Source organism: Ahaetulla prasina, chromosome 10 (genome assembly GCF_028640845.1).
Source record: "Ahaetulla prasina isolate Xishuangbanna chromosome 10, ASM2864084v1, whole genome shotgun sequence".
Lineage (NCBI taxonomy): Eukaryota > Metazoa > Chordata > Lepidosauria > Squamata > Colubridae > Ahaetulla > Ahaetulla prasina.
The window spans coordinates 10,811,218-10,833,718 of NC_080548.1; the positions used below are offsets into that span (position 1 = coordinate 10,811,218).

Genomic DNA, 22,501 nt, shown 5'->3' on the forward strand with positions numbered 1-22,501 from the left:
ACAAACTTTTAATATTTATGACAAGAAAGATCTGCCAAAGCTCTGTGGCAGCCATTCTGCTGATTATCAGTTTGTTTATTTCTTCAATTTATATCTCTCCCTTATTTGTGAACAATTCTAGGCTGCATATATTAACACTATGACCCAGTGGTGAAATCCAAATTTTTTTACTACCGGTTCTGTGGGCGTGGCTTGGTGGGCATGGTGTGGCTTGGTGGGCGTGGCAAGGGAAGGATACTGCAAAATCTTCATTTCCACCCCACTCCAGGGGAAGGATACTGCAAAATCCCTATTCCCTCCCCAGTCCTGAGGGAAGGATATTACAAAATCTCCATTCCCATCCTACTCTGGGGCCAGCCAGAGGTGGTATTTGCTGGATCTCCAAACTACTCAAAATTTCTGCTACCGGTTCTCTGAAGTGTTCAAAATTTCTGCTACCGGTTCTCCAGAACCTGTCAGAACCTGCTGGATTTCACCCCTGCTATGACCTATTTTCCTCATAACAAAAATAACGCTGTGTCATGAAAAGGGGTGGCTGGCCCCTACAAATCCCCTAGGGTTGTACGCTAATAAACCATCCCACAGTTAAACAACTCTGGATTGGTTACGGGAGTCTTCAATGTATGGCCATCATGGTTGTTAAGTGAATCACTGCAGCAGTTAAGTTAGTAACATGGTGGTTAAGTCAGTCTGACTTCCCCACTGACTTTGCTTGTCAGAAGGTCACAAAAGGGGATCACACACACAACCACAACTTCGGGAGGTAAGCATTCCACTGATCGTTCTTGCTGTCAGGAAATTTCTCTTTGGTTCTAGGTTGGATCTCTCTTTAATGATCTTCTTCTACCTGTTACAACTTGTCCTGTCATCAGGTGCTTTCGAGAATAGGTCAACCCCCTCTTATCTGTGACAGCTCCTCAAATATTGGAAGACGGCTCTCATGTGCAAGGGCCTCTGTGGCTCAGACTGCTAAGACAGTCTGTTATTAACAGCAGCTGCTTGCAATTACTGAAGGTTCAAGCCCCACCAGGCCCAAGGTTGACTCAGCCTTCCATCCTTTATAAGGTAGGTAAAATGAGGACCCAGATTGTTGGGGGCAATAAGTTGACTTTGTATATAATATACAAATGGATGAAGACTATTGCTTGACATAGTGTAAGCCGCCCTGAGTCTTCGGAGAAGGGCAGGATATAAATGCAAATAAAATAAATAAATAAATAAATAAATAAATGTCTATCATGCTATATGATTGTAAGCCTCCCAGAGTTACCTTGAGGTAAAATGGATGGCGAATAAATTTGATAGATAGCTAGATTAGATAGGTAGTTAGACAGACAGATAACTAGGGAGATAGATAGACAGACAGACAGACAGATGTCACTCCTAATCCCCCTCTTCGTTAGACTAAACACACCTAGTGCACATAACTAATTTCAAGACAGGGCCTGGTTTATCAAGAACATAAACTTCCTTCTTCCCTCTATTTTCCCTGTTGCAGCCATCCTGTGAGGTGGTTGGGCTGAGAAAGAGTGACTGGCTCCAGCTGGCCTTCAGACCTAAGGTATAGGCCTTACCAGCCACCTGCGGACACATCATGGACAGCTGACATCAAGGTAGACGTCAAGGTCCTCTTCGAACACGATGGACGAACATCAGGCCTAAGGTAGGACTAGAACTCACAGTCTCCCAGTGATTGGCACCAAGTCACCTAACTGGCTTTCGTGGCTAAGGTGGGATCAGAACCCACAGTCTCCATCTAATATTTCCATTTGCTTCTTCAGTCAGCCCCTCTACAACCCTAAAAGCCAGTCTTGGCCATCTAAAACCTCTGCAATAAACATGTCTCTCTTTTTGAGAGCCTCTTAGTCAGCGGTTCTCAGCCTGTGGGTCGCAACCCCATTGGGGGTCAAATGATGATTTGCCAGGGGTCGCCTAAGACCATCGGAAATATGGGAAGTATACTTGCGAATTGAAGAATTGTGCTCCAATGGTTGACTCCACAAGCCAGCTGCAGGCTCTTCAAATCGCTAACCGAATTCGGCTTCAGGCGCGATGAAATAAAAAAGAGAAAAATCTTTTCTCTGATCACTCCCAATCGCTAGCCTAATCTGGCTTCAGGCATGATAAACTTAATAGGGGAGGAATCTCCGCTTTAATGCCTCCGTCCTCAAGGCAATCGCAAGCAGTTCAGATCTCTAGCCAATACGGCTTCAGGCGCGATAAATTCAAAAAAACAGTTTGCCGCTTTTCCCCCCCTTCTGCGGCTGCTGAGGCACGCTGAGATCGGTGGGGTTGCCACATCGTAGGGAATTGTATTAAAGGGGTCGCAGCACTATAAAGGTTGAGAGCCACTGCTCTTAGTTAAGAGAAAGCCTGTTCTTCAGCCAAGCATATCTCCATTGCTTTTCAACCTTTCTCCATCAGCTGCATCTCCTTCATTGGCTATTGGTTCAGTTTCAGCCTCTTATTCCAAAACGGACCTTCCTTCTCCAGGACGGATTCAAATCTCCTTTCTCAGAGTTGTCTTAATGCATAACGACTGATAGGCACTTGCCCTTGGGCCCCACGAACATAGGGGCCCCATACTAATCTGTGTATGTTAACCTTTCAATGCACCTTGTATCATATAAATACAGCAACATATTTATTACATTTTACTGTGTTTTTTAATTAATACTAACATGCATTTATAAAAAATTAACACTGATTTTTTTTCCGTAGATGATGAGACGAGCCCACGGGTTTTTAATGTTTCAACCAGGGGTGAAATCCAGCAGGTTCTGACAGGTTCTAGAGAACCAGTAGAGGAAATGTTGAGTAGTTTGGAGAACCAGCAAATGCCACCTCTGGCTGACCCCAGATTAGAGTAGGAATGGAGATTTTGCAATATCCTTCCCCCAGGAGTGGGGAGGGAATGGGGATTTTGCAGTATCTTCTCCTGGAGTGGGGTGGGAATGGAGATTTTGCAGTATCCTTCCCCTGCCACGCCCACCAAGCCACGCCCACCAAGCCACGCCCACCAAGCCATGCCACACCCACCAAGCCACACCCACAGAACCGGTAGTAAAAAAAATTGGATTTCACCACTGGTTTCAATTTTGTTGGAAGTGCCAATAAAATAAATATATGTTTAATTTTATCAACCATTTACATTTTTATTTAGAATAGAATAACGGAGTTGGAAGGGACCTTGGAGGTCTTCTAGTCCAACTCCTTACTTAAGCAGGAAACCCTACATCACTTCAGACAAATGGTTATCCAACATCTTATTAAAAACTTCCAGTGCTGGAGCATTCACAACTTCTGGAGGCAAGTTGTTCCACTGATTAATTGTTCTCAATGATAGGAAATATCTCCTTAGTTCTACATTGCTTCTCTTCTTGATGAATATTGCTTCTTGCCCTGCCTTCAGGTGCTTTGGAGAATAGCTTGACTCCCTCTTCTTTGTGGCAACCCCTGAGATATTGGAAGACTGCTATCATGTCTCCCCTAGTCCTTCTTTTCATCAGACTAGACATACCCAGTTTCTGCAATCGTTCTTCATATGTTTTAGCCTCCAGTTCCCCTAATCCTCTTTGTTGCTCTTCTCTGCACTCTTTCTGGAGTCTCCACATCTTTTTTATAGTGTGGTGACCAAAACTGGATGCAGTACTCTGTGTGTGGTCTTACTAGGGCTTTATAGAGCGGTATTAGTACAACATCGTTTTTACATTTTTACATCGTGGAGACCAAAACTGAATGCAATATTCCAAGTGTGGCCTTACCAAGACATTATAAAGTGGTGTTAACACTTCACGTGATCTTGATTCTATCTCTCTGTTTATGCAGCCTAGACTGTGTTGGTTGTCATAGTTGTCCTGTGAGTAGTTGTCGTAGGGGCCCCAGTACACTGCTTTGCCCGGGGCCCATAATGCTGTTAAGACGGCCCTGCCTTTCTGGATTCCAATTGTGAGTTGTCTGAAGCCAACAGCTTCTCCAGGAATGCAAGTCAGAATGGGTTGGCAGACTAAAACCCCGATTGGTCCTCCCACAGAGTTTCCCTGCAGCAGAAGCAAGATGGATTTTTAGTTTATTTATTATGTCTATGCCTGTGGTCCAGAGACTATTTATGTCATGGTTAAATATATATATATATCTTAAGGGACCCTCTTGCTATTTCTGGGCCTAAAGTATACCTACATTTAGGTGGGTGAGTTTTGAGGTTTGGTTATTTTTTCCTTCCCCCATTTCTTAGTAGGTTTTTTTCCCTCCCTTTTGAAAGGGGGTGTTTCTTCTCTAGGTAGTTTAAACCAGGGGTCTCCAACCTTGGTCCCTTTAAGACTTGTGGACTTCAACTCCCAGAGTCCTTCAGCCAGCAAAGCTTCAACTCTGGGAGTTGAAGTCCACAAGTCTTAAAGGGACCGAGGTTGGAGACCCCTGGTTTAAACTACAGTTTGTTTAAAGTATTTTTCTTTTCCTCATTAAATAGACTGGAGGCGTCATCTAACCTTCAGCCAGCACTGGTCAGCCTCATTCTCAAACCAGGAACACTTTGCAAATATGAGATTCGCTCACTCTGCAAAGGTGCTGTGATTTCTTGCCCATCATAGACTGTGTACGTACCCCCAGCTGCTACACAGCAACCCTTTCAGCATTTGAAGTGATCTCCTTCCCTAATGTCTTGGTATTAGCTTAGCAAAAGGCTTGGAATATTGCATCCAGTTTGGGTTGCCATGATAGAAAAAAGATGTGGCGACTCTAGAAAGAATGCAGAGAAGAGCAACAAAGACGATGAGGGGACTGGAGGCTAAAACATATGAAGAACGGTTGCAGGAATTGGGTATGTCTAGTTCGGGGGTGGGGGTCAAACTTGATTTCATTGAGGGCTGCATCAGGGTTGTGTTTGACCTGGGGGGGGCACTGGGGGCGTGGCCAGGGGGCGTGGCCAGGTCAACGTCACTCGTGTCAGGGAAGCCTTGTAGCCCAAGCGCTCTGCCAGCGAAAACAGGCTCCCAAGCTCTGTTTTCGGCTGCGATGGGCCTTCTGCAACCCTCTGCCAGTGAAAACAGAGCTCAGAAGGGCCACAGGCGGCCCTCCTGAGCTCCGTTTTCACTGGCAGAGGCACCGCGGGCCGGTCCTTTGATGTTTCCAAGGTGGCCCCGCGGGCCAGATTTAAGCACCCCGCGGGCCAGATCCAGCCCCTGGGCCTTGAGTTTGACACCCCTGGTCTAGTTTAATGAAAAGAAGGATTGGGGTGACATGAGAGCAGTCTTCCAATATCTCAGGGGTTGCCACAAAGAGAGAGGGAGTCAAGCTATTCTCCAAAGCACCTGAGGGCAGGACAAGAAGCAATGGGTGGAAACTAATCAAGGAGAGAAGCAACCTAGAAGTAACCCTAAGGGGCGTGCATCAATGGTGGGTTTCAAATTTTTTTACTACCGGTTCTGTGGGCATGGCTTGGTGGGCGTGGCAGGGGAAGGTTACTGCAAAATCCCCATTCCCCCTCGATCAGCTGGGACTTGGGAGGCAGAGAATAGATGGGGGCAGGGCCAGTCAGAATTTTTACTACCGGTTCTCCGAACTACTCAAAATTTCCACTACCGGTTCTCCAGAACTGGTCAGAACCTGCTGAAACCCACCTCTGGCGTGCATAAGAGAACCAACGTGCCTACCGTCTCTGTCCTAATGTTCCCTTTAATTGTAATCATTTTATGTATTCAATTCATGCTTATATATATTATTTAAGATGTATTTGACAAAATAAAATAAATAATAAATAAATAAAATAAATAAATAGAACTAAGGAGGAATTTCCTGACAGTGAGAACAATAAACCAGTAGAACAACTTGCCTCCAGAAATTGTGGGTACTTCAATACTGGAGGTTTTTAAGAGATTGGACAACCATTTGTCTGAAGTGGTGTAGGGTTTCCTGCCTGAGTAGGGGGTTGGAATAGAATAGAATAGAATAGAATAGAATAGAATAGAATAGAATAGAATAGAATAGAATAGAATAGAATAGAATAGAATAGAATTCTTTATTGGCTAAGTGCGATTGGACACACAAGGAATTTGTCTTGGTGCATACGCTCTCAGTTTACAACCTCCACGGTTCCTTCCAAGTCCGTTATTCTGTTAAACCATACTGTACCAACTCCCACTCCTTCCGCATGGAACTTTTAAAATGACTCTTCCCATTGACTAATTGGAGCAGAATCTGTCTGATTCACGCTCCAACCTGACCAGGTCATGGCAGAAAGCTGCTATCATTAACATGTGGGTCAATTCCAGAGCAGGAATTACACCCTGGGATATTGAAAAACTCCTTTTTTACTATTGCAACTCAACCTCTCTAAGTGCCACCCTTGAGTGCTGAGAATACACCAGAAAAACCATAGGATTTGGGACATCTTTAGTTTAGTCAATCTTGGCTGATCTCAAAGCCCTAAGCCTTACCACATTTGGTTAGTACAGGTAGTCCTCGACTTATACTCATTCATTTAGTGACTGTTCAAAGTTACAGCAGCACTGAAAAGAGCGACCTATGGTCATTTTTCACACTTACGACCATTGCAGCATTCCCCAGGGTCATGTGATCAAAATTCAGATGCTTGGCAACTGGCACGTATTTATGACGGTTGCAGGATCTGCTTTTGCACCCTTCTGATGAGCAAAGTCAATGGGGAAGCCAGAGTCACTTAACAACCATGTACTAACTTAAACTTGCCATGATTCACTTTACAACCATGGTAAGAAAGCCTGTAAAATGAGGCAAAACTCACTTAACCACTGTCTTGCTTAGCAACTGCCTGTACTTGAGTGAAAGATCCCAGGACATCCTATTCCTAAAATTTAGAAGTCAAAGACACACGCATGAAAAAAATCAAAACCCACCTGACTCAAAATCATCTGTAAAAGTCTTACAGTTTGATTTATTTATTTATTTTATTTATTTATTTTGTCAAATACATATTAAATAATATATATAAATGTAAGCATGAATTGAATACATAAAATGAATACAATTAAAGGGAACATTAGGACAGGGACAGTAGGCACTCTAGTGCTCTTATGCACACCCCCTACAGACCTCTTAGGAATGGGGTGAGGTCAACAGTAGACAGTTTAAGTTTAAAGTTTTGGGGATTTTGGGATGAGACCACAGAGTCTGATTGTGCATTCTATGCATTAACAACTCTGTTACTGAAGTCATATTTTCTGCAATCGAGTTTGGAGCGGGTCACTTTAAGTTTGTATCTATTGTGTGCTCGTGTATTGTTGTGGTTGAAGCTGAAGTAGTCATTGACAGGAAGAACATTGTAGCAGATGATTTTATGAGCCATGCTCAGGTCATACCGAAGGCGGCATAGTTCTAAATTTTCTAAACCCAGAATTTCAAGTCTGGTGGCACAAGGTATTTTGTTGCAAGCAGAGGAGTGGAGGATTCTTCTTGTGAAATATTTCTGGATGCACTCAATTAGAGAAGAAGAAAATGACCAATATTAAACTACTTCTGGACTGTAACCATGAATATGTCCTGGATATATCCATGCAATGACACAGAGACAAACTTACCTGTTCCTTTCCACACCTTATCCACATTGGTCGACTAAGTAGATAGTTTCATTCAACATGATAAGCCATAAACTATGGTTACACACAGGCAAAAATCCCCCAGAATTCACTAAGCTCAGGTTGGGTGCTTGGAAATCAGTTTTCCTCACCTTAATTTTCCTCTCCTCCCTGATGTACAGAATTCCATACCCTTGAGCCACTGTTTGTCATCCTTGGCAACTTGAAGATGTGTGAAAGATGTTGAGGCACTGGAAAGAGTGAAGAGCAGAGCCAGAAGGATGATTAGGGGGCTGGAGGCTAAAATTTACGAAGAAGAGTTGCAGGAATTGGGTATGTCTAGTGAAAAGAAGGTCTACGGGAAACACAATAGCAGTGTTCCAATATTTGAGGGGCTACCAAAAAGACGATTAACAGTCAAACTATTTTTCCACTGCACCAGAAGGCAAGGCAAGAAACAATGGATAAAAACAAATCAAGGAGAGAAGTGCCCTAGAAGGAGAAACTTCCTAACAGTGAGGACAATTAACCAGTTGGAATGCCTTGCCTTAAGACAGTGGCTCTCAACCTTTATAGTGCTGCGACCCCTTTAATACAATTCCCCATGATGTGGCGACCCCACCGATCTCAGCGCGCCTCAGCAGCCGCAGAAGGGTGGGGGGAAAGCAGCAAACTGTTTTTTTGAATTTATCGCGCCTGAAGCCGTATTGGCTAGCGATCTGAACTGCTTGCGATTGCCATGAGGACGGAGGCATTAAAGCGGAGACTTCTCCCCTATTAAGTTTATCGTGCCCGAAGCCAGATTAGGCTAGCGATTGGGAGTGATTGCAGCTGGCTTGAGAGGGAGACATCAGAGCAAAGATTTCTCTCTTTTTTAATTCATCGCGCCTGAAGCCGAATTCGGCTAGCGATTTGAAGAGCCTGCAGCTGGCTTGTGGAGTCAACCATTGGAGCGCAATTCTTCAACTCACAAGTATACTTCCCATATTTCCAATTGTCTTAGGCGACCCCTGGCAAATCGTCATTTGACCTCCAATGGGGTCGCGACCCACAGGTTGAGAACCGCTGCCTTAAGAAGTTGTGAGTGTTCCATCGCTGGAGGCTTCACACTTTGTCTGAAATGGTATAGGGTTGGATGAGAAGACTTCCAACCTTGTTATTCTGTGTTCTGTGACTTCAACTGACTTCAGAATTCGCTAGCCAGCTTGGGAGGAATTCTGGGACTTGAAGTCTGCCTTAAACTTTCTGAGAAACACTGATCTAGAGAATTGATCCAGCTTGGGAATTCTGGGAGTTGAAGACCACACATCTTCAAACTGCCAAGATTGACAAATACTGCAGGATGGCCTCCTGCCTGGGAATTTCAATGCCAACCCATTTGGAGGGCAGCAAACTTCCGAAGGCTGCTCCAAAGATAATATGCTCACTCAGAGCAGCATCCAGCCCCACCAGATTTCCGACAAACGGAACCTATGAATCACCCTAAAGAAGTGCAAAGCATTCACCGACAAACAGAAGAAGAATGACATTCTTCTCCTTGTAATGGAGCCACCCGGAGCTCAGCTTACAACAGAGATCAGGCAGGAAAGAAACGATCCCAAGTATTCGGCGTTTATTTTGTTTTAGAGGGACTACAAGCAGGGAACGAGAAAGAGGGAGACGGTATGTGAGTCAGCGAGAAGGAATAACAGTAGCTCTGTATGTGTGTCCATCTGTCTCTGTGTGTGCTGTGTGTGCGTGTCTCTGTGTGTGTGCTGTGCGTGCGTGCACACACACAGGGGCAGGTTTCCCTGAAAGGAAAAACCAGCCTGGAGTTATTTGCTCTGCCAAAAACCCAGGTCACAAGAAGTTGGAATTCTTTCTTCCATCTCCTTCGAAATGTGACAAATTCCCAGCTGTAAGCATCAGGGTTTCTCTCTCTCATAAAACCTCCACAAAGCTTCTAGCAATTGGAACGCAAGTTTGGGTTCTTTTCAATCCAGCTTTTCCCAAAGACTTTCCTGGGAAGAGGGCCAGGCCTGTAACCAGTGATTCTAAACTTAGAGTCTGCCCCAAATCAGGGTGCCCCCTAACAACTCAGAAACTAACTGAGGGTGAAGACCAGCATTATCGAATCAACTATCTGCATTACAGTCTTCGGCAAGCCTTTAGAGCAGCGGTTTCCAACCTTGGCAACTTTAAGACTTGTGGACTTCAACTCCCAGAATTCCCCAGCCAGCTGTTGTTGTTTTTTTAATGGGACACCTCTGCTGAACCCAATCTATCTTTCAGTAATGTGTAATGAACACAAAATGGGACACGGTGGCTCAGTGGCTAAGATGCCACTTAGCTTGTCGATCGAAAGTCGGCAATTCAGCGTTCGAATCCCCAGTGCCGTGTAATGGGGTGAGTTCCCGTTACTTGTCCCAGCTTCTGCCAACCTAGCAGTTCGAAAGCACGTAAAAAATGCAAGTAGAAAAATAGGGACCACCTTTGGTGAGAAGGTAAAGGCGTTCTGTGCGCCTTTGGCGTTTAGTCCTGCCATCCACATGACCACGGAGACGTCTTTGGACAGCGCTGGCTCTTCAGCTTTGAAACGGAGATGAGCACTGCCCCTACAGTCAGGAACAACTAGCATATATGTGCGAGGGGAACCTTTAACTTTACTTTAATGAACACAAAATGTCACAAATAGAAATAGAAGAAGGGAGGCAGTGCAACATAGCGGTTAAGATATTGGAAAGGCATTCTAATCTCCCCTGGGGGACATGGGGCATTCCCTTTCTCAGCTTGACTTATCTTGTAAAGTTAAGCTCTAAGCCTTGAGCTCCTAATTAGAAGACAGGATAGCATATAAATAAATAAGAATATTGCTTTATGCCCTTTCCTAATCAAACACAGGTAAACAGCAACCTTCCTTGCTACACTTTCTCTTAAATTACTGATCATCTTCCTCCTCTCCTTCTCCTTCTCCTTCTTCTTCTCGTCATCAAAGAACAAGCAAGAACTATCTATTTCCTTCTCTTAATCCCCTGGAGGAACAGAGAGGGAGTTAATATTCCAGCCAGCAAGTGGATGGGAGCTTCTCACCATTGTCTTCCATGGGGCAATAGTCCTCTACATCAGGGGTCTCCAACCTTGGCAACTTTAAGACTTATGGACTTCAACTCTCAGAGTTCCTCAGCCAGCTTTGCTGGCTGAGGAGCTCTAGGAGTTGAAGTCCACAAGTCTTTAAGTTGCCAAGGTTGGAGACCCCTGTGCTACATGACCTTCCTAGTGATGTTTTGGGAGACCCAAATTCAGAGGAACAACCTGTCCCATAACAGGTCCTAACAGCATGAAAGCAAACCAGATCTCAAAGCCTTCTTGGAGGCAAGTGCAAATTGCCAATTAGCTCTGACCACACAATCAGATGTAAAGTTTCAGAAACCGTCTTGAAGAAGACAAGCTGTCTTCTTTCTTGCAGCAGATTCCCCCACGAGATGGGGAGAGGGAGTCAGTCCCCATCCCAGAGACCGTGGCTAATAAGTGTGGCTATTCTAAACTGAATACATCTAGAGTTCAAGATAAGACACTTGTCCTTCTCTGGTGTCTTGGCACCATGAGCAAGAATAATGGCTAGAAGGCCTTCTCCTACTTCCTCCATGATCAACCAGGAAAAGATCCTGCTTCAGTTGATGTCTACCAGAAGTGGGATAACTCTGAATATACAAAGCAGGCAGATTTTCAGGGGAAGTCCAAAGGAATCAAAATGGCAGCCACAACAACTCCATCAAAGAATCTGGCCATTTTTAGGTGTGTCACCCACATGCAAACACAGTCAGTTTGGGGTTGTGCACCTGTGGCCACCCATCATAACCATTTTGAATCTCAGCTTGCAAATGTCCCTGGTCCACCATTTTTGTTTCTCCACACAGAGAGATCACATATAATGAAAGTGAAAAGACAAGGTTTCCTAAAATGAGGGTCTCCAACCTTGGCAACCCTAAGACTTGTGGACTTCAACTCCCAGAGTTCCTCAGCCAGCAAAGCCACAAGTCCACAAGTCTTAAAGTTGCCAAGCTTGAAGACCCCTGTCCTAAAACACAGGTAGTCCTCGACGTACGACCTCAATTGAGCCCCAAATTTCTGTCGCCAAGTGAAACATTTGTTAATTGAGTTTTGTCCCATTTTACGGCCTTCCTTGCCACCGTTGTTAAGTGAATCACTATGGTTGCTAAGCGAATCTGGTTTCTCCATTGACTTTGCTTGTCAGAAGGTCGCAGAAGCTGATCACATGACCCCAAGGCACTGCAACCGTCATAAATACGAGTCAGTTATCAAGCATCTGAGCTTTGATCCTTTGACTGTGGGGATGTTACAACAGCCATAAGTATGAAAAATACTCATCTTTTTTCAGGGCTGTTGTAGCTTCGAATGGTTGCTAAGTGAACTGCTGTAAGTCGAGAACTAGCTGTACAGTTTCCCAGGAAGACCCAAAGCTTTTACCCCCCACAGTTAAGTTTATTTTTAGAAAAATCTTGACTTTGTTTTACCTACAATGAAAGCAATATTCATCACAAACTGGACTTCCCCTTCTTTAAAAAAAAAAATGCAATTACAACGTGTTTATATTGAAAACAGTTTGAGGTAAAAAGAATGCTGGCAAACGTTAAGACACTGTACTTACACATCATGCTAAATCAACGTATATTAAACCCTGGATTATCAAATAAATCACTTCATAGATTATACTAAATCCAAATGAGTAGATTCACATGTCTTGTTAGATCAAAACAAACTAATTACATTATTTATGGCTTAGCATAATCTGTGAACCAGTCCCTAAATACCATCTTTTATAAAGTCATTTCCAAGCAAACAAGCACAAGCTTGATTCAATATCCATAGCAATGAATGCTATTTTTTAAAAAAACTGAAATACAGCTTCTGGCTAATAATTAGGATTTAAATTAAATCTGAATAAGCTTAGCACTACAAGCTTGCATTATTTTTTTATAATTGCTGGGTGTTCTTGGCCTAGTTTATACCTAATACGAAACCATAATGTGGTTTATTTGGTCTGGGGCTTCTGGGTTGCTTTTACATGTGAACAAAGTTACCATGAGTTGTTCAACTAACACTGCTTTTAATAGTTCAGAGTTTGCCTTATATGTAACTTTAGCCTCCTTATAGCTCCTTAGTTTTGTACTATCCAAAGAGAGCAAAGAAATCAAGGGGTCTGATTCACACATCATACAGCTGGGTCAATTATAAACCTGATTCTGAATTTCCATAACCAGTTAAATTTAGATGCTTCTAATCTCTCTTGGAACAATGATAGGGGCTGGCTTAGCAATGGCACTTAGACATATATTGCTTCATAATGCTTTACAGCACTCTCTGAGTGGTGTACAATGTCTGCATATTGCCCCCAACAATCTGGGTCCTCATTTTACCGACCTCGGAAGGATGGAAGGCTGAGTCAACCTTGATCTGGTCAGGATCGAACTCCTGGCAGCGGACAGAGTCAGGCTACAATACTGCATTCTAAGCACTGTGCCACCACGGCTCTTAGAAGGTTGTGAGTACCCTCTTTGCAATGGAATGTAGTGAGAAGTTTGATCCCCAGTATGGAGGGGATCAAATCAGTATGGCTCAGTGGCTAAGACACGGAGGTTCTCAATCAGAAGGTTGGCAGTTCAGCAGTTCGAATCCCTGGTGCCGCGTAACGGGGTGAGCTCCCGTTACTTGTCCCAGCTTCTGCCTACCTAGCAGTTTGAAAGCACGTAAAAAAATGCAAGTAGAAAAATAGGGACCACCTTTGGTGGGAAGGTAGCAGTGTTCCGTGCGCCTTTGCCATTGAGTCATGCTGGCCACATGACCACGGAGATGTCTTCAGACAGCGCCGGCTCTTTGGCTTTGAAACAGAGATGAGCACCGTCCCCTAGAGTCGGGAACGACTAGCACATATGAGCGAGGGAATCTTTACCTTTACCTTTATGGAGGGGTTACATTGCAACTCAGCCCAGCTATCATCTGTGAGAGAAAGAGGGTGAAGACAGTTCCTCTCTAATAATTCTCAGAGTACATTATAGAATATATGCATACAATAGAGCCTTTAGTTTAAAAGATGTTATCTATAGATGTGAAACAATGAAGAACTGAGCTTGGAAGAAATAGTGTGAACAGAGTTGTAGAATATAAGCAGATTCTGAATTTCTCATTGTCATTTTTCCCGGTGCTCCTTCTAATATGTAGGCCAGTTCCTGGCTAGCATTTCTGCATGTCACTCTCCAGTATCTATTAATCAATGTATAATTTTGTATATTTTAATATTGTTCTGTGAATTAGAATCTTGAGTAGTGATACTTCACCCTGTCCTTATAATGCCAAGAACAAAAGGCTCAACAATTGCAATTTCTAGTCAATGACATCCTAGTCACTTTCCAAAAAACACTTGAAAATTCCCCTCTCTCATTTAATACAGCAGCTGCTATCTCACAAAGTATTGCAATAAATAAGTTACTTAAATTGCTTTGAGAAAGAACCCTTTAAATGGACTGGAACCCTTTATGAACTTTTTGCATAAAATGAAAAAAAAATATGATTATGGCTTCGATGATTAGACAGGATAGATTACAAGAAGGAAGGGAATTATGGTGTAATTTTAGAGAGAGCTTCAAATATAATTGTACTTATCACTGCTGTGAAGAATATCGAAAACCCCTTCTTTGTATCTTTTTTCTTTCTCTTCTATTTTTTTTTTATTATTTTTTTCCTTACCTGCACTTTTGGCTTTCTCTTTTATTTCTTTTTCTTTCCTTACATGGTATTAGTTTGAATTAGTTTTATACAGTTTAAAAACTGTATAAAATGTTTGTTATATATATGTGTGTGTGTGTGTGTGTGTGTATGAGTATATCTATATATATAAAAACAAAAACCACTCATACATTAATCATGAAATCTCCAGAACCATAAAGCCGACAAACTTGAAATTTGCCATGTATGTTCCTCTTGGATTCTAAGTGCTCACTAAGAAAAGAGTTTTCGAAATGACCATCAGAGCATTAGTATTTCCTATTGATATTATGATTAACACACTCTGATGCTAAGGAGTTCTACTCCCTCTCCCCACCTGAAAAGAAATCTGTTCCAGATGCAAAACCCAAGCAGAGGAGAGGAGTTTCAGTTTCAGCTTTACTTTCACAGCAGCAAGCAGCTTTACCACAGAAACTTGAGCTAAGCCACGCCCAGCCTCCTTCCTCTCTCCTTCTTGCTCACACAGCAAGAAGTTTCCAAACACTCCTCAATTCTCTCACATACTGACAGGATGCTAGCCAGATGAATACCAATGGATGCTACGGGCTGGGACATTCTACTCCCCCTCCCCTCTGTTCCAACTGCCAGTTGCATTATATTAACACACTCTGATGCTACAGAGTTACACATTCTACATTAAGTTTCAGGCTGCAAATGTCAGTTTATCAAGCCCGAGCACAGTTTTGTAGCGAAGCACGGGTATCCAGCTAGTACACATATATATTAATATATGTATATGCATATATGTGTGTGTGTGTGTGTGTGTGTGTGTGCATGTGTGTATATACAGTATATAAAACTTTTTAACCAGCAATTCGATGCATTCGTCGTCATCATCAAAAGAAAACAGTGCCAATGGGCATTTCTCTTGGCATCCACTGTGCCTCTCTCCATCTTTTTTAAATTAAGTTCAAAATAATTTTGACTTCAAAAATAGTTACGCAGTGTGTTTGCTGTGATGCAAACCAAAGCTCCATCCTTTGCCGTGTTCTGCACTTCCAGAAAGGTCTCGGGGCCCTCGTGTCCCCTGACCATTTTTGAAAAGCGTAAAACAATTGTGTTTGCTGCATTGTTGGAAGATGTGTCTGTTTATGGTAGGTGAGGGCGGCTGCTGGGAGCAGAAGGCTGGAGAAAGATGTCAGAAAGTGTCAGATACTCATGAAAGCATATATTTTTTCTTTGGCATGCCCCATCCTCCCATGTAAATTGTTTTATTAGTAAACAATAGTATTTTTTCCCCACTCAGAGCAATTATTACTAACCTGGCTCCTATTCCTTAATTCATAAAGGCAAAGATTGTAACAGGCTTACAATCCATTTACAAACACTTGTTTAGCGATCTTTCAAAACTAGAATACCACTGGAAAAAAGATATTTATGATCAGTCCTCATACGTTGCAGCATTCTTGTTGATCACACAATCAAAATTCAGGCACTTGGTAACCAGAACGTACGTATGATGGTTGCAGCATCACAGGGTCACACGATCACCATTTGTGACCTTCCCAGCCAGCTTCCAACAAGCGAAGTCATTGGATGAAGTTGGATTCCTTTAACAAGCACATGCTTCACTTAATCACAACAGCAAAAAGGTCATAAAATCGGGTGTGAGTCACTTAATGACCGTCTCACTTGGCAATGGAAGTTCAGGTCCCAATTGTGATCACCAATCAAGAACTATCTTTTAGTGAATTTTGGCACATGAAATATCGCATCATTCTAGAGCTGAAGGCAACTGATTTTTCAGTAGCAATGGGAGAAAACATGGCCAACTCCTAAGCATCTGATTGGCTGCTGTGAGAAACAGGTAGCTTGTCTGGACAGACTTTCAGTCCAAATCCCTGGAATCCTTCTTTTGGGGGGGGGTGGAGAACAAGCAGGCCTGGGGGAAAAATCCACTGTGTTTTCTTTCTACAGGTTCTGGAATTTGATGCGGGGTGTTTACAAGGAATTGGCGAGCACAGGAAAATTGTCATGTAGCAATAAGAAGCGTGCCAAAAGGGAACAGTTACAGGAATACTCTTCCCCCTCAACCAGAGGTGGGTTTCAGCAGGTTCTGACCAGTTCTGGAGAACCGGTAGTGAAAATGTTGAGTAGTTCAGAGAACCATTAGTAAAAATTCTGACTGACTCCACCCCGTTCTATTCTCTGCCTCCCAAGTCCCAGCTGATTGGGAGGAAATGGGGATTTTGCAGTAACCTTCCCCTGGAGTGGGGTGGGAATGGAGATTTTACAATGTCCTTCCCCTGCCATGCCCAAGCACACCCACAGAACCAGTAGTAAAAAAAATTGAAACCCACCACTGCCTTCAACCCATTGTTACTATTTACAACTCCAGATTCAAATCTGTTGCAGCTCAGCAGCTTTTTAGGGTTCAGTTCGTAACATAACTGCATGGAGGTGCAAATGCACAACGATACTCATTGCAGTAGCTATGTCTTTCCTCAAGCTTCTTTAGCAGCCATGCCATCCTGGGGAAAGAGACCGCTGCTTTAAAAAGTTGCAGCGAGGTACGTACCAAAGTCCCTTTTTACAATCAAGTCACTATGTGCAAATCACCGTGTTGGACAGCCAGATCAATCTATGTAAGAAACAGATAAAAATAAGTCTAGAGTGCTGCACAGCCTTAGATCTCGCTTCAAGAAGAACGGGGTAGCATCTTCTACCGTTCTTGAGAGCAGCAAGTGGTTTATGGTGCACCAGATGTACCACGTACAGCACAAAAAAAGTCCCTGCTCCAAGATGGCCTCATCACTGCCTGCACCTTGCAATAGCGGTTTCTCTCTTGGCCGAAGGCAAGTGACAGCAAATAAAATGCAGGCAATCCTGCTCAAATCTGCTACAGGTTGGGAGGAAGGAAGCATTCTCCTCTTGGCCTCCTTCACATTTGCCTGCTCTAAGGATCACTACCCTGCCTGCAACCGAGCAATTCAGAAGAAAGTTGACAATCTGAATCAGGACAAAGGCCCATGAGTAAAACTGGCTTAGCGTGTGGCTGAAGGCCAATTCTTGGACCGTGCATATTTCGTCTGGCTGTCAACCCAACTGGTACGATCCAACCCCCTCCTTTTCCGACACGATGCTCGAAAGTACAGCTTTAATTGAAGCCATGGCTGTACCTGAAACATTTTTGGCTCCAAGACATAAGCCTCAAATACATGAAGCATTCATAAAGGAGGATGGGAAAAAAATGCTGAGCGCGGATAAAGTGCTTTTCCTTTCCCCAATGACAAATACCAACCAATTCTAACACGCTGAGATTAGGTTAAAAGGCAAGTTAATCTGGGTAACCAACTCCTGGCATGGCTTAGGGTGAAAATAAAGCACCACTTTTAAGCATTTCTGGCCGGCCAGGATTTGCCATTCCAGTGAGACAGGTCAGATTATTATTTTTTTCCCAAGTTAAGAAAAAACATCGGTGTGCTATGCAGAAGTTTTAAAGTTCACTTCACCACCTCTAATTACAGCAGGGAATTCGGATGCCAACTTTATATGCCGATGTTTCAAAAGGGCCAGTCTTATTCCCTCCAAATCTTGATAGATCAAAAGCAATAGCACTACCGCTTCATAGTGCTTTACTGCAGTCTTCCCCAACCTTTCTGGCTCCAGGGACCAGTTTTAGAAGAAAAATGTCTTCCACCGACCGGTGTGTGCGTGTGTGATTTTTCATACGCAACCTATATGTTGTGCATGCGCGGATGAAACTTCGCTCACTCAACTGTCCTGGTTCCCAACAGGCTGCAGACATGTATTGATACCAGTCTGAGGCCCAGGAGTTGGGGACCTCTGCTTTCCAGCCCTCTCTAAGTGGTATACAAAGTCAGCCTATTGCCCCCAACCTCACTTTACTGATCTCGGAAAGATGGAAAGCTGAGTCCCTGTTGAGCCGGCTGGGATCGAACGTCTGTCAGTGGGCAGAGTTAGCCTGCAATGCTGCATTCTAACCACTGCGCCACCACGGGCTCAGTGGTGCATGAAACCAAACCCGTAATACCAACCGTCTACACTCCTACTCAAAAATATGCCAGTTTGAACCAGAGGTGCAAAGGCCTCAAGTTGGCAATCCACAAAACAGTAGAGTTGAAAGTGGCAGGATCCAACCCAATCAACAGACAACAGAAATTCCTTCCTACATCTAGTCATCAGAATGAAAACCATAGCTTTAGCAGCTTTTATATATTTACGTATTTATCAGATATCTGCACCACCATCTTAGTCATCTAATAGCAATAGCAATAGCACTTAGACTTATATACCACTTCACAGTGCTTTATAGCCCTCTCTAAGCCGTTTTTACAGTGTCTGCATATTGTCCCAACAATCTGGGTCCTCATTTTACCGACCTAAGTGACTCTGGGCACTTTACATCATTGTCAAACCATACAAAGCCATAAATAAAAGTCTAAATTAAAAACAGGCTAAAAACAAATGAAAACGTCCAAGTTAAGATAAAAATCAAAAGTACAAAATCCCACAAGGATATGAGGTTAACAACAGGCAACAGGCATGTCCTAAGGCCACCAGCCATCCCCAGGGCTGCATTCATACTTCTACACACACACACACACACACACACACACACACACAGGCTAATTTTACAAATTCACACCCCGTTTTTTGCGATGTACAATGCCCCAGAGACAAGCTATGTTTACAGTTTGTCTTTAACATATGGATGGCTCAGATATTTGATTCAGTAGGGGACCCAGGAACCCATTTTCCCAGTTACATGTTTATCCGTGTTTATCTGATGCTAGCAGACATAAAACAAGGCAAGCCTTCCAGTGGGACATCTGCCCGCTCCAATTCCAACACACAAAAATCCTCTTATTTCTACAGTCTAGCAAGAACTTCCTTTTGGCTGGTGGTGTCCGTTTTCTCAGTACCACTTACGTTAAGGAAAAAAAGACATTAAAACATCCCTGGAATTTGCTGGCCTTACGACTTATGAAACATGTTGCATAAACGCACAGAGGAAAACCATCTACTGTATATTGCACAAAGTCTCTCTGCTTCTGATTATTGTGTTACTTGGGTTCAACTGACATCGTCTGGAGAGGGGTAAAAATGTGTTTGTCACAGTGCACTTCTCTTTGAAGCCACCGCACATTTTCAGAAGCACAGTCAAAAAATCCCCTTTTATCTAGTTTTGTTCTAACAAGAAAGGGGAAGAAGAAAAGGAAGCACTGGGATGCAGGTAAATTTTTCATCTTGCAACGCGGCAACTTCATACTTTCAGAATTCCATTGCCATATGGTGAATTCTGAAACTCCCTCTGGACAGAAACCTCAGTTTGAGTTTTAAAAAATATATTAATATGTTCTAGCAAGGCGAAGCTGGCTCAGCTGGATAGCAAAATACAATACCCTACAGTACAAATCTGCAGCAAATCCACATTTCCCTTGGGGAAACAGGGACTGTCGGAATGTGACAGCCAGAAGATCAAGAGTTTTCAATACTTTGGAAGAAGTTTTGTTTTGTTTTGAAGAAGCTGCATTTGCATTTCTAAGGAGCTGAAGAATAAGAAAGAAAACCTAGTATTTTGCATGCAGAATAACGGCATCAAAGAACTGGTAAAGTTAAATCGCTCCATATTGAAATCTGCTTAAATCAGCTTTCCCTAGGTTGATAGTTGATAGATGGAGACTACAGGTCCCATGTTGCTACATCAGTATGCAGGCTGAGGAATTCAGCTGTAGTCTCAACACTTACAACTGGAGAAACCAGCTTGATGGTGGGAAACGTGAGTGAGTGAGCGAGCGAGAAAGAGTGTGGCAAGCCGTGTTCACACAACTCAATTACCCTGCTTACCCAGTTAACCATTTTACTCGGTTTGAGCCACTACCCACAAGCCAAGCCGCCCCTTCCCCACAAAAGGCTCCGGATGCGGCGGACAGGCAGAGCCAAGAAGCTCCTAACTGACCTGGGTCCGCGGGTTGTGTGTGAACCCAGCCAGCTGCCCCGGGATGGAATCCAACCGGCGGAAAGCAACAGAAGCGGAGGCACCTGAACTCGGGGCTCAGCGACGAAGGCGGCGGTGGGTGGAAAAGCTGGGCGGGCGGCGGCGTTGGCAGCCGGGCAGTGGCTTGCGAGACTCGCAGGGGAGCGAAGGCGGCGGGACCGGCTGTCCGCGGAACCTTGACGGGCAAAGCGAAGGGAAAGCGGCCGCACAGCCAGGCAGCGGCGGGCGCGCGAGGTGAGCCAGCCAGCCAAGGCTGCGAATGAGAGCGCGCAGAAGGGAAGCCGGCGCTTTTCACGCCCTCGGCGGGGTTGGTTTTTGTTTTTTTTTTAATTCTCCCCCTCCTGTCTTTTTTGGGACCGGCCAATGCAGCTCCAGAGGGCTGGGCCGGCTGCTTGCAAGCGAATAAGACCCCCCCCCTTCTCCCCAAATCTCTGTCGCTCCCTCTTGAGCGCTTTCCAGCTTCGCAATGGTTTTTTCCGTGGCGCAGGACGGAGCGGGCTGTTTCAGTCGGGAGGGTGGCGGGAAGCCTTAAACCACACTCAGTAGTGCAGTGTTATTTCAGTAGCGCCTGCTACTTGTTGATATGCGTTGCAAACCAGGGTGATGGATTATTAGGGTGCTATTATCCATCAGCGCGTTATTATTGGTGTTGTGCTTGCTCTAGAAGCAGTGGTTCCCAATCTTTTTTTTGGCCATGCCCCACCTAAGCATCTGTAAAATCCTGATGCACACACACCCCTCCCCATGACATATAATTCTTACTATTCCAAAATTGACTACTTCTCAGGCGGAGGAAGCCTAAAAGGCCATTAACTTGGTTTAAACAAGGTTCCGATTGCCCCCATTAAAAAATCAAATTGTCCCCCCACCCCGTGGGGCATGGGGAACCACTGCTCTAAAGTCCAGTTGTCACCTCCATGGTCATGATTGGGGACCTTTTGCTTAGGAAAAGCCACGGGGAGGGGGAGGTTGTCCTGAGACCCCAGAACGGGAGGCCAACAGCCAAAGTCCCTCCCGTCTTTGAACGATAACCGACTCCATCCACGTTTTCCATTCAAGAAAATCCAAAGAGCTGGATTGGGTTTGAGTAAAATCCAAGTAATTCTGAGTAGCCCAGGGTGGTGGAGAGCCCCCAGCAGCATACAAATTTGATAAATGAGGATTATACAGTCGGTTGCAGAGTCGGTCAGAACTTTAGACTGGGTCTGGCATTTTTATCCATCTACCCAGGATAATGACCTGGGATAGGCAAATGTTGTTTGAGCATCCGAGCTGTTCCAAGCGAAGCAGCCTTCTGCAATTGACTGATGGGGATTTTGTCAAGGCCGATGGTGTTCAAGTGGTATTGTTCTGGGATTGCACCCAAGGTACCTATTACTATTGGGACTATCTTTGCTTTCTTTTTACACGGTCGTTCCACTTCTATTTGCAAATCTTTGTGTGGTTTCTTTCCCTCCTATTCTGTCTCTCCAGATACTGCCCTCTGCATTATCCAGACTGGCTGAGGAATTCTGGGAGTTGAAGTTTACACACCTCAAAGTTGCTAAGGTTGAGAAGAGTTTTGTCTCCTGCCTCTGGCTGCCACACCCTTAGCAGGAACAGCCTGGGTCTCTGTTGAGCTAATGGTCACCGTTTTCATTATAGCAGGGATTTTTGCCAAGATATCTCTTGAAAATCAGAAAACTTAGAACTCTGCCGACTCCAACAAGACCTGTGTTTAACACAAAGAATCATCTATTGCAATGTCCTTCCTGTTAAAGACTACTTCAGCTTCAATCGCAATAATACAAGAGCAAACAATAGATTTAAACTTAATGTTAACCGCTTCAATCTTGATTGCAGAAAATATGACTTTTGTAACAGAGATGTTAATACTTGGAACAAACTATCTGACTCTCTGGTTTCTTCTCAAAATTCCAAAAGCTTTAACAAAATGGGGTGAGGTCTACTATTGACCTCACCCCATTCCTAAGAGGACTATAAGGGGCATGCATAAGAGCACAAAAGTGCCTACCATTCCTGTCCTATTGTTTCCTTCCATTGTATCAGATTAATATAGTTGTTGCATACTTTTGCTCATATATATGCCTGTGTGATGTGTTGTTGTTTTATGTTGATGCTTGTGTATACTGTTGTGACAAAATAAAAAAAAATCCCATCCCTCTTCCAAGTGCCATTATAAATAAGAGCTTTTCTGCAGGTTCAA

General features: G+C 43.8%; 1 protein-coding gene across 6 annotated transcripts in view; it reads right to left on the minus strand.

Moving 5' to 3' along the window:
* COL8A2 (collagen type VIII alpha 2 chain) overlaps positions 1 to 22,501 on the minus strand; it is a 293,599-nt gene that overhangs the window by 231,968 nt on the left and 39,130 nt on the right. For 3 of the 6 annotated variants that reach the window (XR_009156632.1, XM_058196263.1, XM_058196262.1), the window contains exon 1: positions 20,257 to 20,545. The exons of 1 other annotated variant lie outside the window; for it this stretch is intronic. The gene's annotated coding sequence lies outside the window, so the exon portion shown is untranslated. Of the gene's footprint in view, positions 1 to 20,256; positions 20,547 to 22,501 lie in introns of those variants that run through there. 2 more of the 6 variants (XM_058196269.1, XM_058196266.1) reach the window with 2 other exon arrangements.